This window comes from Rhinolophus sinicus, chromosome 17, assembly GCF_057876585.1.
Source record: "Rhinolophus sinicus isolate RSI-liver-muscle chromosome 17, RSI-T2T, whole genome shotgun sequence".
NCBI lineage: Eukaryota > Metazoa > Chordata > Mammalia > Chiroptera > Rhinolophidae > Rhinolophus > Rhinolophus sinicus.
Window position 1 is genome coordinate 42,715,889 of NC_142517.1, and position 15,193 is coordinate 42,731,081.

The following is a 15,193-nucleotide window of genomic DNA, read 5'->3' on the forward strand; positions in this document are numbered from 1 at the left end:
AAATGTGGGGAAAGATTATTCCCACACACAGCAAGTGGAAATGTGAAGAAAACCTGTAGTAAAAATATTAGTGGGCCATAGAATTTGCCTTTTTCTTTTCAAGTTAAAATGGTCAAACAGTTTAACAATGTCATGCAGTTCAACCAATTCATATACTGTACAACCTAGAGAAATAAAAGCACAATTTCCTAAGGACATTTATTTTAGGAACACTGTTTTTCAGTGACTAAAAAAGAAAAAAAGGGGGCGGCAGGATGACTTAGTTGGTTAGAGTGCGAGCTCTGAACAACAAGGTTGCCGGTTCAATTCCCGCATGGGATGGTGGTCTGCGCCCCCTGCAACTAAAGATTGAAAACCGCAACTAGACTTGGAGCTGAGCTGCGCCCTCCACAACTAGATTGAAGGACACTGATTTGGAGCTGATGGGCCCTGGAGAAACACACTGTTCTGCAATATTCCGCAATTAAAAAAAAAAAAAAAAGTAATGTCCATTAAAGGGCGGAGTCCTAAAATAAGACTGTGATACATTGATAATATTCATGGATTATATAGTCATTAAAAACAATAAACTAGTGGGAGGAGGAAAAACTTATTCAAAAGAAGTAAACAAGAAGTATACACCACAAAAAGTATAACCACATTTATGCATATAACCACATTCACATATTTAAGAATAAGTGTGATAAAAAAATACAGTGAATGTTTAAATTAGAAAAAAAAAATTACAGTAAAAGACACATTGCCTTTAATCCCCCTCGCTTTGAACACACTTATCCTATTGTTCTTGCCACTTTCTGAAGTAATTCTGGAAGTCCTCTTTCATGAGTGTCTTCAGTTGCACTGTCATGGCTGCCCTGATTCAAAACATTTTCCTTTCATGGTCATTTTGACTTTGAGGAAGAACCAGAAGTTGCAAGGTGCCAGATCCAGTGAATAAGGTGAATGAGGAAACACCGTAATGTTTTTATTTGACAGAAATTGCTGTATACCAGGAGTGATGTATGACACGGAGCATTTCTGTTGTGATCACAAAATACAGTGAATGCTGCTGCCGAGTGCCATCCGACGGAAAGGCAGGGATCTTCCATACAGGAAGTGGCATGACAAACCTTAGTAACAGTGTGTGAACTATGGTTGAGAGAAGGTGTGTTTTGAAGTGTGCCATAAATCATCCTCCATCATTACAACACTGTTGTCACACATCGCTTCTGGTACGGCAATTTCTGTCAAATAAAAACATTACGTTATGTCCTCATCCACCTTATTCACCGGATCTGGTACCATATGACTTCTGGCTCTTCCCCAAAGTCAAAATGATTCAGGACACCAGGGCAGCCATGACAGCACAACTAAAGACACTCACGAAAGAGGACTTCCAGAACTGCTTTAGAAAGTGGCAAGAATGATGGGATAAGTGTATTCAAAATGAGAGGGAGTATTCTGAGGGGGATTAATGGCAATGTGTCTTTTACTGTAATACATTTTTTAAAATTTAAACATTCACTGTACTTTTTGATCCCACCTCATATGTATACGTGTGTAAAGAAAAATATTTTTGTTATTGTTAGTTTTGCTTTTCACCTTATGGACTCTAAATAACTTTGTTACTAATCACCCCCAAATTCAAAGGGTCTCCATACTCCTTGACTCCCACCCCTTGCCATTTCCAGCATTTGGGAAGACTAGAAATAAGAACAGTCTTTAAACTTCCAATACTTGACTTCCTGACTGTGTCCTCTCCCCTATCTCTCACTGATTTTTCTTCCTGCCCTAAGTACAGTTGACTTCTTTATAGCCTTCTGATCTTCACTCTACTCTCCCGCTAAGGATCTCATCCACTGGGAAGAAATAGAAGAAAACTACCATCTCTCCCATTATGTGCCACTCTGTAACACATCCTCTGACGTTTCCACTCCAAGCATTCTGGCTGATGCGCAAATCCTTTCAGAATCTCATAACTCAGCATTATCTGGGGGCAATGTTTATTTTAGGCCCCTGAATTCTCCTCTTGCCAAAAACTATCAAGGATTCTACCATTCACCACCCTTTAAACTTTAGTATCGTGTTGGATTTAACTTCCTGTCTCAGCTTTTACCTGCAATCTTTTAGATTCTATTTTCTATCACCTATATAATAGCACTTTCGGCCATGCCTTTTCTACAGTTCCTATCACCTGCACTAGTACAATTGCCTCAAAATCTCCTAGACTCCTCCTGGACATAAAATATAATTCTGATTACGTCACATGTATTTATTGCTACCTATTAGCTTCCACATTCATTCTGAACCATTTAGCTAGGTTTAAGTGCTCCAGTCTATGGTCTCAAAGTATCTATCTAGCCACACAGCACTTTCCTTGAATGTACTCTACCCTTGAGAAGAATACAGATGCTCCTTGACTTACGACAGGGTTATGTCCTGATCAACCCATCATTAAGTTGAAAATACCGTACGTTGAAAATGCATTTTAGGGCAGGCCCAGTGGCTTAGGTGGTTGGAGCACTGTGCTCCTAACGCCGAGGTCTCAGGTTCAATTTCCACATGGGCCAGTGAGCTGTGCCCTCTACAGCTAAGACTGTGAACAACGGCTCTCCCTGGAGCTGGGCTGCTGTGAGCTGCTGTGGGTTGCCGTGGGTTGCAGCGGGCTGCCGTGTGCTGCCATAAGCGGCCAGTGGCCAGCATGAGTGGCCAGCAGCCGGCGAGAACTGCCGTGAGCTGACGACTGACGACCGACTGCCTCAGCTGGGGGGAGCGCAAGGCTCATAATACCAGCATGGGCCAGGGAGCTGTGTCCTACACAACTAGATTGAGAAACAAGGGCTTGAACTGCGAGGCGGGAGGCAGAAGAAGGAGGGGGGAAAAAATAAAATGCATTTTAATACACCTAACCTCGTGAACATCATATCTTAGCCTAGCACGTGTCCAGAACACTTTCATTACCCTACAGTTGGGCAAAATCATCTAGCTGCCACTGTCCAGGATCATAAGTTATCATGCCACATATATATGGGAAAAGATCAAAATTCAAATTTCAAAGCACAGTTTCTACTGAATGCATATTGCTTTCACACCACTGCAAAGTCAAAAAACGTAAAGTTGAACAATCATAAATTGGGGGCCATCTGTATATTTATATCATTCTAACATCATGCAAATTACCACATTCCTGCTTTTTAGTTCTCTGTTCTAACTACAAGTATTGAAATTCTTCTGTTCTTCAACTGTCATCTATGAAGCTTATTCAAATACCAACATTAAAGGTAGTTGGTACTTTCCTCCTGTATCCCAAAGCACAGCTATTTTACTCTTTTCAAAACTGGGAAGTAGTAAAAAGATTATTAGACTCGAAATCAGAATGTTGATGTTTTCTTTCAAACGTTATTGCTTTTGACATTAAGACACTAAATCAACTCATTTTTACTTCCCTGAGCCCCCATTTCTTGTTCTGTAAAACAGAAATAAAATCTAATCTACAAACCTCACAGGCAGGTAGAAATACATGGAAAACCAGTTTGTAATCTACATGTTAAAACAGTTATTATATCACCTTTTATTATGCCAATTTGTGTTTTCAACTATTATGAAATTATAAGCGTTTAAAAGGCAGTCTCCTCTTTACAGTCTAGTACCTAACACATAGTAGCTAATCAAATATATTTTTAAAACCTTCATAAATCATAAAATAACAGCTCTCATGTTCAATCACAAGAAATATAATCCAAGCACAATGTACATATAGCTATGCCTTGATCAAAATAAAACATTTACAATCCTTCTCCCCACAGATATCTTTTCAGAAAAACTGTTTATGCATTAATATTTTTAGACCTCTGATTTAGTTCACCTGAAACACAACTAGTTAAATGGCAGGTGGGTGGGGGCCCTTTAAAATGGCTGATAAATAATTAAATAGTCAAAGAATTCCAAAAACTTACATATGACGTAAAGTATCTGTGTGACTGTGATGGTGGTAACCTTTTCCCATCCAACAAATTTTTCCAGCATTCATCGCTGAATTAGTACTTTAGTCTACCCTAACAGTCAAAAATTCTAGAGGTTGACATCATGGTTATTTTAGTGATGTAAAACAACAGATTTCTTTTAAAGTAAATATACAAGAGAAGCATGTTAATTTTCATTAAGCTGAAAATTTCTATTTTTTCTTACTCTTTTACAAAAGCAAAAATAATTATCAACAATGTTTATAAAAATTCAAAACAATGGAGGGGGGATGGAATGACATTTCGGTCCTACAGAAATCTAGAAATCATAAGCTTACTACAAGAACTTGAAAACTACGTATGTCTATAACATCTTGTTAAACGAGAAAGCAAGAAAGTTATCTAAAACTACTAGGGTCTTGTCTAAAGAACATAGCAACTATAACTTAAAGAGACTCTCACTAGCCAAAAATGGGACAATTTGAGCATCAATACAGAAAATAACTCTATGATCTAAAACACAAATGTTTTTCCATCCATGAGCTCGCAAGATAAACCATTTTTATTGCAATTATGTCACACTGCTGGCTAGTATTTCTTGGCATTTCATTTCACACAAAAATTGCTCTCATACTAGTGTATCTGCTCTTAGATCTCGTATCCACACTCCTGCACTTACTTGTAATTCATTTTGAAATCTAAATTTAAGACTCTTCAAATCATTCCTGCTATAAAGTTTAATCTACTATTGCTATAATTCCTGGTAAGGCTATAACAGTTACTGATAAGAAAACTTCTAAGAGTTTATTTCTTAAAAATAATGGTCAAATGCCAAGAAGTAGCAGCAAAAATAAAAAATCATCAGTAGTTGGACTATGTTACGGATTAAAATAGTTAAGGGTAAAAAAGGAAAATAAAAAGTTAGACAGGAATGATGAACAGTAGTTGATGAGGAGCAAATCACTTTGTGTGTTCATTTAAAAAAAAAAGCTCACCCTGTATGTGCTGTTGCCGAGTTCCATAAACAAACACCAGGCAGCATGGTGTAACAGAAAGAGTCCTGGACTGAGTCAGGAGACCTCTGTTCTAGTCCAAGGCCTCAGTTTCCTCATCTGTAAAATGAGGGTGCTGAATTAGATAACCTGAAAGGGCTCCTCTAGCTTGAACATTGAGGGAGTCTACGGATGAATTTAGGAAGCAATAAAATGTAGGGCTTTTGTTAACAGCGAAATTTAATGGTTAACATTGAAAATACAAGTTGGAAACAGAAAATAATGTTCGTATGTCTGAACTGCTAAAAGCAATTATTTTATAACTTGCAAATGCTGGTAAGATTTGTAAAATATGCCAATCTTAGTAGCAATATCATCTAAATGGGATTAGTAATAAGTGATCAAATTATGTCCTGAAAAAAATCTATTCACCTTTGGCCAGTAAACCTAAACAATAAGCACAGGAACACCGCTGGGCTAGTAATAACTTCAAGTGATAAAGTGTCTCATAAATGTCCTCAGTTAAGTAACTTGAACAAAGAGTAAAAGGATGAGAAATGATTAGTGTAAATTAAACAATCATTTAATTTTAATATGCAATTAAAACAATAATTATGCTTGTGATATCCTTCTTTGTTAATGAATGTATTTTCCCTATGCAATAACTTTTATCTGGTTAGCTTTCAAAACAGAACGTGGCTTCTCCTTCTGACAACAGGCTAATTGAAGTAAATGATTTTTTTCCCCACACACACAGAAACATAAAAAAAGAGTGTCTTTGTGTTTCATTTTCTATGTTGAAAGAAATCAAGCTTCTATCAGTAACAAATAATAGAAAGGCTATGCTGACTCAAAAAATGGTGGTTTTCTAACTCTAATTTCCTAAATACAATTAACTGCCTTGTCCCAGCTAATCCTCCAAGGTCTAATAAGCTGAATTTTAAGTTTTAAGTTCATAGGTCAGCTGACATTCTAATTTATATTTATTTTTCGCTTATGGTGATGCTATGGTTCTTACCTGGCAGATTTAAAGCTGCAGGGACATAAGAAACAATAAACATATCCCTCAATCAAAAATCTACTCTTCTAAAGGATGCAATCTCTATCTTTAAAGGATATAAAGATACAAGAAAACATTCAATGAAAAAAAACTTAATGTAGCTTCTTTTATGCAAATTACCTAAGGAATTATAAAATAACTTGGCATCCACACAATTCCATTAATTATTCACTTGAACATTTCATCTTGGCAATATAGTACCTAATATGTTATTCAGAATCACTAATAAAATTTCTCCCTCGTTGGTAGAAACAAAGGCAAAAATAAAGCAGTCTTGATGGTAATGAATTTTGATCCTGGATAGTCTTAAAATGTCTGTGATATCCATGTGTGTCTGAGACATAAAATCTGTGAAACAAAATTTTCCTTTACATTGAACATATTTTCCATTGAACATATTTTCCATTTTAATTTGAGCATTTTGTTTTATAATCCTAATGAGCTGATTAAAATAACCTTAAAATTAAAATAATGGTAAATAACAGAAATCAGGATGTATAAGCAAAGCATACTTTAGAGCTGCTTTGACCATCAAATGTTCTCAGCGGTTTTCTACATCTCCATCTACCTCCCCCATGACTTTTTCAGAAAGACTTAAAACATTGAGCTTAGCTACTGATAAAAATAGTATTACTAATAAGATACTATAAGCAGTACTGTTTTTAGCCAATATTGTACGATGTAAAACAGATCCTGTGAAAATTTAGGACTAAACAACTGTCTCGGATAAAACATTCTCCTCTAAGATAGCATTGGCACCAACATCAGCAGTTAAAGGGATGTGTGATGTTTATATAATTAGTTGGTCTGTCATGTGAAGCCCACTAGATTGTCCCTCACTAAATTTCTATCTATAGAACATAAACACATTTACAATTCTTTCCACTACTTAAATAAGTAAGTCAGCACATGATTTTCTCAAAGACCAAAATATCTCATTTACATATCAATAAAGAATTCTTGGAACAATATAAATGGCTAGAGTCGGGCACAACACAGCACACTTGCTTTGAGAAGTTACAATACCTAGAAAATGGTAACTCCTTTTATTATTGCAATACAGTTGGAAAGATAAAAAAGATCAAATCTAAGTCCAAATCTGACTGTTTTGGGTCACCAGAAAAATAGGAAGCCATTATAACATCAAGTAATTATATGTAACTTTTTATTCTCTAAAATACTTTTTAATAACTGCTTAGTTTTGCTGGAAGTTATCATTTCAGGATTGGGGAAGAAAACATTGTCAACATAAACGCTGAAAATATCAAATTAATGGTTAAAAACACCACATCTCATAATTACAATTTATATTTTAATATTAATATTTTATTTTTCTCTCATCTCCACCCACTTAAAATTTATTCTGATATAGACATTTTAAAAAAATACAGCCTATCAGAATAGATTTCCCAAGAATAAATTGAGGATAAAAAAATGAATTGTTATTTTTTAAAGGTTATACTTAATATCAAATATTGTGTCAATATGTTTTAATAGCACTATCCTTGTCTTTCAAAACTTTATGAAAGAACCACAAAATTCTGGAACAATGATCGTTTGCTTTTCAACCCAACAACTCATGAACATACTGTTACCGTATTTCTAAAATACAGATTATTTTTAAAAACAAATTCTAATCACACAATCTGGCTAACAATTCTAGCATAAAAAAATCATACAGCATTCCTTCTTTGAAAAATGAATACAACGCATTAAAAAAATGTGTCCTAAGCCATACTTCATAAATGACAACTGGTCAATTAAAAGAATGGAAAGGGAATCTAATAATTTCCTCTAATAGCATTTTCAAAATTTGTTCAAAATAAGCAACCCTAGGGATTCCATCTCCCATTAATCATACTTGACCCTGAGCATACTCTAATTATGTATTCGTTCCCTCCGAATTTATGTATTATAGATTATCTTAATGAGCTTTTGCTATGTCACTTTGAAGTAATCAAATTATTATGTAGACATGTTTTGTCTTCTCACTTCTATTGTTTATTTATATTTCTATATCTTTCTGCACCCTAAACAGTTCACAGCTCAGTGCACAGAAAAATGTTACGGATAAATTATTTTCAAATTTAAATAATATCAATTGTGATGAAAGCCACTAAAAACAACATATTAACAGGAAACTGGTTTAGAGAAATACTACCTACTAGTATCTTTATAACATTTTATTAAGTTGGTGCAAAAGTAACTGTGGTTTTTGAAATTTTTAACCTTTTAAACCGCAATTACTTTTGCACCAACCTAAATTATGAAAATTTCAAACACACAGAAAAAATGAGAGAACTGTATGTACAGAGAATATTAACACAGACACCACCAAGACTTTAAAATTAACATTTCCTTGTATGTTTTATCAGATTTATTAACTGACCTTAATTTTTCAAGCATTTCAAAAGAAGTTGTAGAGCAGACCTCAGTATAATTCCCCCATGTGCTATAGTGAAGTATTCAATACAGCTTTTCTTTTAAAGAAAATTTACACAAAATACAATGGATACATATTAAGTGCACCATTCAATGAGTTTTGACAAATGCAAATATACTCAAGTAAGCCAATTCCCTAACAGGACACAGGATATTACCATCATTCTAGAAAGTTCCCACATGCCCTTCCCCACTTAATCACTGTTCCCAATACGCAGGCATCCACTTGTAAGCCATGACAATCACTTTTTTCCCAATTTAAATTAGTTCTGCCTCTTCCACCACATCTTCTGGACAGATAAAATCTACCTGTTTTTAGGACATGATATACATGGAATCATGTTATGTCTTGTTTTATGAAAGGCTATGTTCACTCAGCATAATGTTTCAGAGATTAATCCAAGTTGCTGCAGGCATCAATAGTTTGTTCCTTTCCACTGCTCAGTAGTACTATGTTGTACAAATACAGCACAGTTTATTTATCTCCTCTCTCACTGACAGACACCTGAACTGTTTCCAGTTTAGGGGTCAGCCCATCCATACCTGGCAGAATTTATACACAGTATTTGATACCCTACCTCTGCGGTTCTGGGATTCCCTCCCTCTTCCTCCTGCTGCCTCCATTACTCTGCAGCTGGTGTGGTCGTTCTGAACTCGGTCTTTGATTCCTCAAGCCAGGAAGACTGCAAACAAGCCACTACAGCCTGCTCTCCGGCAAAACCATCAAGATGGGAAACTCACCCAAAGCCATTCCCTTCTTTTTAGAAACCACTGCAGTCCAGTTTCTACTTGTTTTTGTTTGTTCTAGTGTCCTCATGATGATTTTTTCAGATGTTGTCCAGAGACTGTGATCACAGTTTGTGGGATAATTTGTCTGACAGGAGCCACTACTCCATATTTGAATTATAACTCTCTACTATTCTTCTAAAGACACTTGCTCGAGAGTATAACCGACATACCTATATTTTTGTGTGCTTTTCCCCCCCTCAAAAGCTTGATTAAGCCAGTCCCTTTAAATGAAAAGAGCCAAACTAAACCAGGAAAAGAGGCCCCTGGGAGCTGGATGGAGTATGAAGGTTGGAGGAAGAGATTCTATATTTCTGTGCAGGAACTGACAAACTCCCAAGTTCATCCCAAGGAGTCTATGCAGAACACACCCAAAGAAGGAAAGATTTTGAGAACTACAGATACCAACCAGTGTTCAGGTCCCACGCTAACCCTGAATGGTGCATGTGAGGAATAGACCCACAGCAGCTTAGCAGAGGCTTTGAAAAGTGAACTAACATTAAAACAACTGCCCACATCACAGAGAGTAAAACAGAACTTGCATACTAAACCGAACCATGCTGATCACCTGCTTTAATGAGAAGGAAAAAAAATTTCTCCCGAGAGGATAAAATCAAATTTACTTGACATACAAAGAATCAGGAAAATCTGACCAATTCTGTCAGAAAAGGATAAAAACAGATGCCAACCCTGAAATGTTCCAGATGTGAGAATTATCAAATAAAGACATTAAGGCAGCCACTCTATCCATCCTTTAAGGGTAAAAATACGCACTTGAAATTATGGGAAAGACAGAAGTTCTCAGAAGAAGGTATAAAGACACAAAAGGCAACTTTACAACTGAAAAATTGGGGGAGAAAAATGATTTGACAAGATAATAAATGTAGACAAAGGAGAGCAAACTGAATAACTGATCTTCCTGAATAAGAGAATAACACAAATAGATGAGAAAACAAATTTTTCCTGACAGTTTGCATCTTTAAAGCTTAATAGTAATGCAAAAACCTAGAGCTCTCTAGCCAAGATGATTTTAATCCTTATTGTTCTATCTCCTCCCCAGGTCCTGTGAAAGCTCTCACTCATGATGCACCTTTGAAGCATATTCAGATTCTATATAATTTGTATGACAGAATTTTTTTTAAATGCTGGACTGAAAATGAGGAGATCTGGTTCAAGTCTTGGTTCTGTAACTATGACAAAGTCTGTGGTATAGCATCATTTCTCTAAGCTTTAGTACCTCATTTGTAAAATGAGGGCCTACTGAGTGAGTAATGACAACTTTCTTAGCTCTGTAATGTAGTTGCATCATCTAATTTTAGGAACCCTTTGAGGGTTATTCCAGTTTTCCCCAGATCTTAGCATTAACCAAATTTTCCTTGCACTAATTACTTGTTTCTGGCAGATAAGGAGAATCTACTATAGGTCACGTAGCTGTGACTAGCAAGGCCTAGAAAACCACTGCCAACAGACATGTGATGCAAGCCATAATACAAACAACTTATGTAATTTTAAACTTTCTAGTAGCCACATGAAAAATATTAAAACATGTAACAATTGATTTTAATATATTTTATTTAACCCAGTACATCCAATTATCATTTCTTGTAATCAGTATTTTAAAATCGAGATTTAACTTTTGAGAAATTATCTTCAAATTCCATCATGCATTTTACATTTTCAGCACATCTCAATGACAACTAGTCATGTTTTAAGTGTTCAATAGCTACACATGACTAGTGGCTACCACACTATACAGTGCAGGTCTAGATGTGGAGGTAAAGAGTGAGAAGAGAGGGAGGCAAAGGCAAACAAGGGCAAACAAGGTATATCAAAGAATAATCGCTCGCACGCACGCACACACACACACTACATGTTGGTGGAGATAATGAGAGCTGCCCTGTTACACGGCAGGGGTAGATCAGAGAAAGACTGTTTTTGAAATAAATTTCCATCTGTACTATGGGTAGCACCACTACCAACAACCACCAAAAAGGTAGATAAATGGCTTATGTATTGTTTCAAAATAAATGCATTAACAAGTATTTCTTTTTATGAAAGCCACTGTCAAAAAGACTCAGAAAGTCAACCGAAAAAGGCTCCTGGGCCAAGACAACGTGAGCATCCATAAGAATAAGAATAAAAAATGCAATGCAATAAACATATCAATACTTAAATCCACAAGCTCACAATGACACGTTCTAAAAAGTCCTCATTGGTCTACTTTTCCAGGATCTAGGAATCAACTTTGTACCTTGAAAATTAGTAAACAAAGGAAAGGCATCAAGTGTGTAGTATGCCTTTCCTATGCCAACTATGCCATAGAGTAACCAAATGTCCGACGAGGGAAGTTTCTCTCTGTAGAAATATTACAGATAGGGCCGGCCCGGTGGCTCAGGCAGTTGGAGCTCCGTGCTCCTAACTCCAAAGGCTGCCGGTCTGATTCCCACATGGGCCAGTGGGCTCTCAACCACAAGGTTGCTGGTTCAACTCCTCGAGTCCCGCAAAGGATGGTGGGCTCCGTCCCCCGCAACTAAGATTGAACACAGCACCTTGATCTGAGCTGCAGCTGAGCTCACGTATGGCTCAGTTGGTTGGAACGCATCCTCTCAACAACAAGGTTGCCAGTTCGACTCCCGCAAGGGATGGTGGGCTGCGCCGCCTACAACTAACAACGGCGACTGGATCTGGAGCTGAGCTGTGCCCTCCACAACTAAGACTGAAAGAACAACTTTAAGCTAAATGGCACCCTCCACAACTAAGATCGAAAGGACAACAACTTGACTTGGAAAAAAGTCCTAGAAGTACACACTGTTCCACAATAAAGTCCTATTCCCCTTCCCCAAAAAATCTTTAAAAAAAAAAAAAAAAAGAAATATTACAGATAATAAAGGCTTGATACAGTTAGGATATCATCATTGTGTATACTCCTGGAAATAATGGATCTGGGCAATGACCAGCAATGGTCACCTAATACTACAAATATAGACAACCAAGTATTATGTGCCTCTTCTTAGAATTACTTAGCACCATGCAATATTCTGCCACCCTAATCCCCATCCTACCCTCCCAAAAAATAAAGCATCACACACACACACACACACACACACACACACCTTGAATTAGATTAAGCTTTTAGATCTAACTCCTGATTTACCAAAAAACAAAGGGAAAGAAAGGCATCTTACTACAGGAATGCAATTAACAAAATACAGAATGAGGAAACCTTACAGGACAAATAAAAGGGAAAACTTAATAAATCAAGAGGTAAAAACATAAGCTGTACATACCAACCAAATGTAATGCATGGATTCTGTTAAAAACATTATTTATGAGCAGATGAGGAAAACAAACTAAATGGCTATATGATAACATTAAGAAATTACCGTCATCACCTCACACCTAATAGGACGCCCACTATCCAAAAACAAAACAAAATAACCCACAGAAAATAAGAAGCATTGGCAAGAGTGTAGAGAAATCAGAACCCTTGTGCAGTATTGTTGGGAATATAAAACGGTGCAGCCACTTTGGAAAACTATACAGAGGTGCCTTAAAAAATTAAAACTAGATGGGTGGCTGGATGGCTCAGTTGGGTACAGCGCGAGCTCTGAACAACAGGGTTGCTGGTTCAATTTCCACATGGGATGGTGGGTTGCACCCCCTGCAACTAAAGATTGAAAACGGCAACTGGGCTTGGAGCTGAGCTGCGCCCTCCACACCTAGACTGAAGGACAATGACTTGGAGCTGATAGGCCCTGGAGAAACACACTGTTCCCCAATAAATTAGAGAAAAAAAATTTATAACTAGAATTACCACATGATCCAGCAATCTCACTTGAGTATATACCCAAAAGAACTGAAAGCAGGATCTCAAATATTTACACACCTATGTTCATCACTGCATTATTCACTATAGTCAAATGTCCATCGACAATGAATAAAGAAAACATGGTACATATATACAAAGAAATATTATTCAGCCTTTAAAAAGAGGTAAATCTTGTCACATGCTTTAACATGTATGAACATAAAGGACATTATGCTAAGTTAAATAAGCCAGATGCAAAAGACAAATGCTGTATGATTCCACATATAAGGTACCTAAAGTAGTCAAACTCATGGAAACAAAAAGTAAAATGGTTGTTGCTAACGAATGGGGAGAGGCAGACATGGGAGGTTTTGTTCAATGGGTAGTTTCAGTTTTGCAAGATAAAGTTCTAGTGACCTATCATGCAACAATAGATTACGCTACGCGTAAGTGTACTGTTCACTTAAAATGTTAAGATGGTAAATTTTATGAGTTTTTTACTACAATTTTTTAACAGTGTCTTTAAATTCCTTTTCAAATAATAAAAAATTTTGTCAGTTCTTAACATGTGATGATGGTATTGTGGTATACATTTTTAAATAGTCCATATATTCCATAGACACATACTGAAATATTTATGAATGAAATCAAGTGATACAAGTATTGACTCCAAAATAATCAGGTTTGGGGGTGGAGGATACATGGGATCAGGTGGTTACATAAAACAAAACTGGCAACTACTGCATCTAGGTGAGAGTTCATTATGCTATTCTCTACTTCAGTGACTGTCTGAAATTTTTCACAATAAACAGTTAAATAATAATATAGACTTGTTGGCCAATGGGTTCTATTAATGCAATGAGATAATTCCAGAAAGCACTTATGGAACATATAGGAAAGTAGCTGTCATTCATGATCATTTATGGTGCAATTAGTTAAAATAACCTGTACCTAGGCAAGTGAAGAGACAAACAGGATTATAAATCCTTCATGGTTATTATATCAAGAACAAAGTTGAAGGCAGGTGTGGGGGTGGCAGAAGAAGCAACTGTTCCCTCAAAGCATTCCTATATGGCATGTTCGGGGGGGAGGGGGGTAATAATATGAGATACCACATAGCACAGATATAACCCTGAGCACTACAGCATTTCTCAGGCCCTTAGGAAAAAAATCACCATTTTGAACTAATATCTATAAATTTATAAGCATATCAGGCAAATATGTAGAAACAGCTTCGGTGTCCTCAGCTAGACTGTAAGCAAGTTTGCTGCAATCCTGTAACTGATCTCTATCTAACACACATACACACACATATAGAACTAACACTAACATAAATAAACAAATTTCTGTGATCATAACTTAAAAATGATTGCAGGGATTTTCAACAAAATTGGCAAATGTGTTTGAGATGCTCAGATTTAAAATATAGTTTATAAGCTGTTCCAAAAACAAAACAAAAAAAAACAACATACAGTCTATGTGAGTGGCACATTAAAAATTTCACTTGAGGACAGGCACTTAGAAGAAGTAGCTGGTTGCATAGCACCTGCATCTCAGATGCCCACGGTCTGTGCAACTGATTCTCAGGGGAGACATGTCATAAATAGTTAAGACTCCAATAACCTAGAGAACAGGTTTCAAATGTGAGCTTCAAACAAAAAGCCAAGGGCAGATACTCAAAAATGCCAATGATGATTTACCATGGAGCTATTTACTTGAGCAACTCTGTAGTGCTCCAGAGGAAAAAGCAGATATAATGATGGTTAATGAGTCACCCAAGCACCCAAAAGAACCCAGTAAGTATTTCATAAATTAATGAAGAACCACATAATCCTTCGAGCTAGGAAAAGACAGAAAAAAAATTCTTATTTTCCCCAACATTCCCCATTAACTGGAGAAGTGGGGGGCAGAAGAGGGAGGGTTGGAAGGGAGGTCATCCCTCCCCTCCCCCCACCCCAATAAGAATTCAAAGATAGTTTAGACAAAGGAAATCCTCCTCATCAACATTCGGATAGATTCATCGTTAAAACGAATCATTTCCTAGGAATATTTTCACAGATAACTTATCTCACCGATTTATCCTAGTTCTAATTAATTTTTAGGTTTTTATTTCAGACTGATGCATCATCTACCATTTCCCACCAAATTCTATAAACTTTAATCA

General features: G+C 36.5%; 1 protein-coding gene across 5 annotated transcripts in view; it reads right to left on the reverse strand.

Annotated features, from left to right (window-relative positions):
* Nucleotides 1–15,193, reverse strand: part of TBL1XR1 (TBL1X/Y related 1) — a 157,786-nt gene that overhangs the window by 58,879 nt on the left and 83,714 nt on the right. Inside the window, exon 3 of one of the 5 annotated variants that reach the window (XR_016019859.1) lies at nt 4,937–5,053. The exons of 3 other annotated variants lie outside the window; for them this stretch is intronic. The gene's annotated coding sequence lies outside the window, so the exon portion shown is untranslated. Of the gene's footprint in view, nt 1–4,936; nt 5,054–15,193 lie in introns of those variants that run through there. One more of the 5 variants, XM_019752244.3, reaches the window with a different exon arrangement.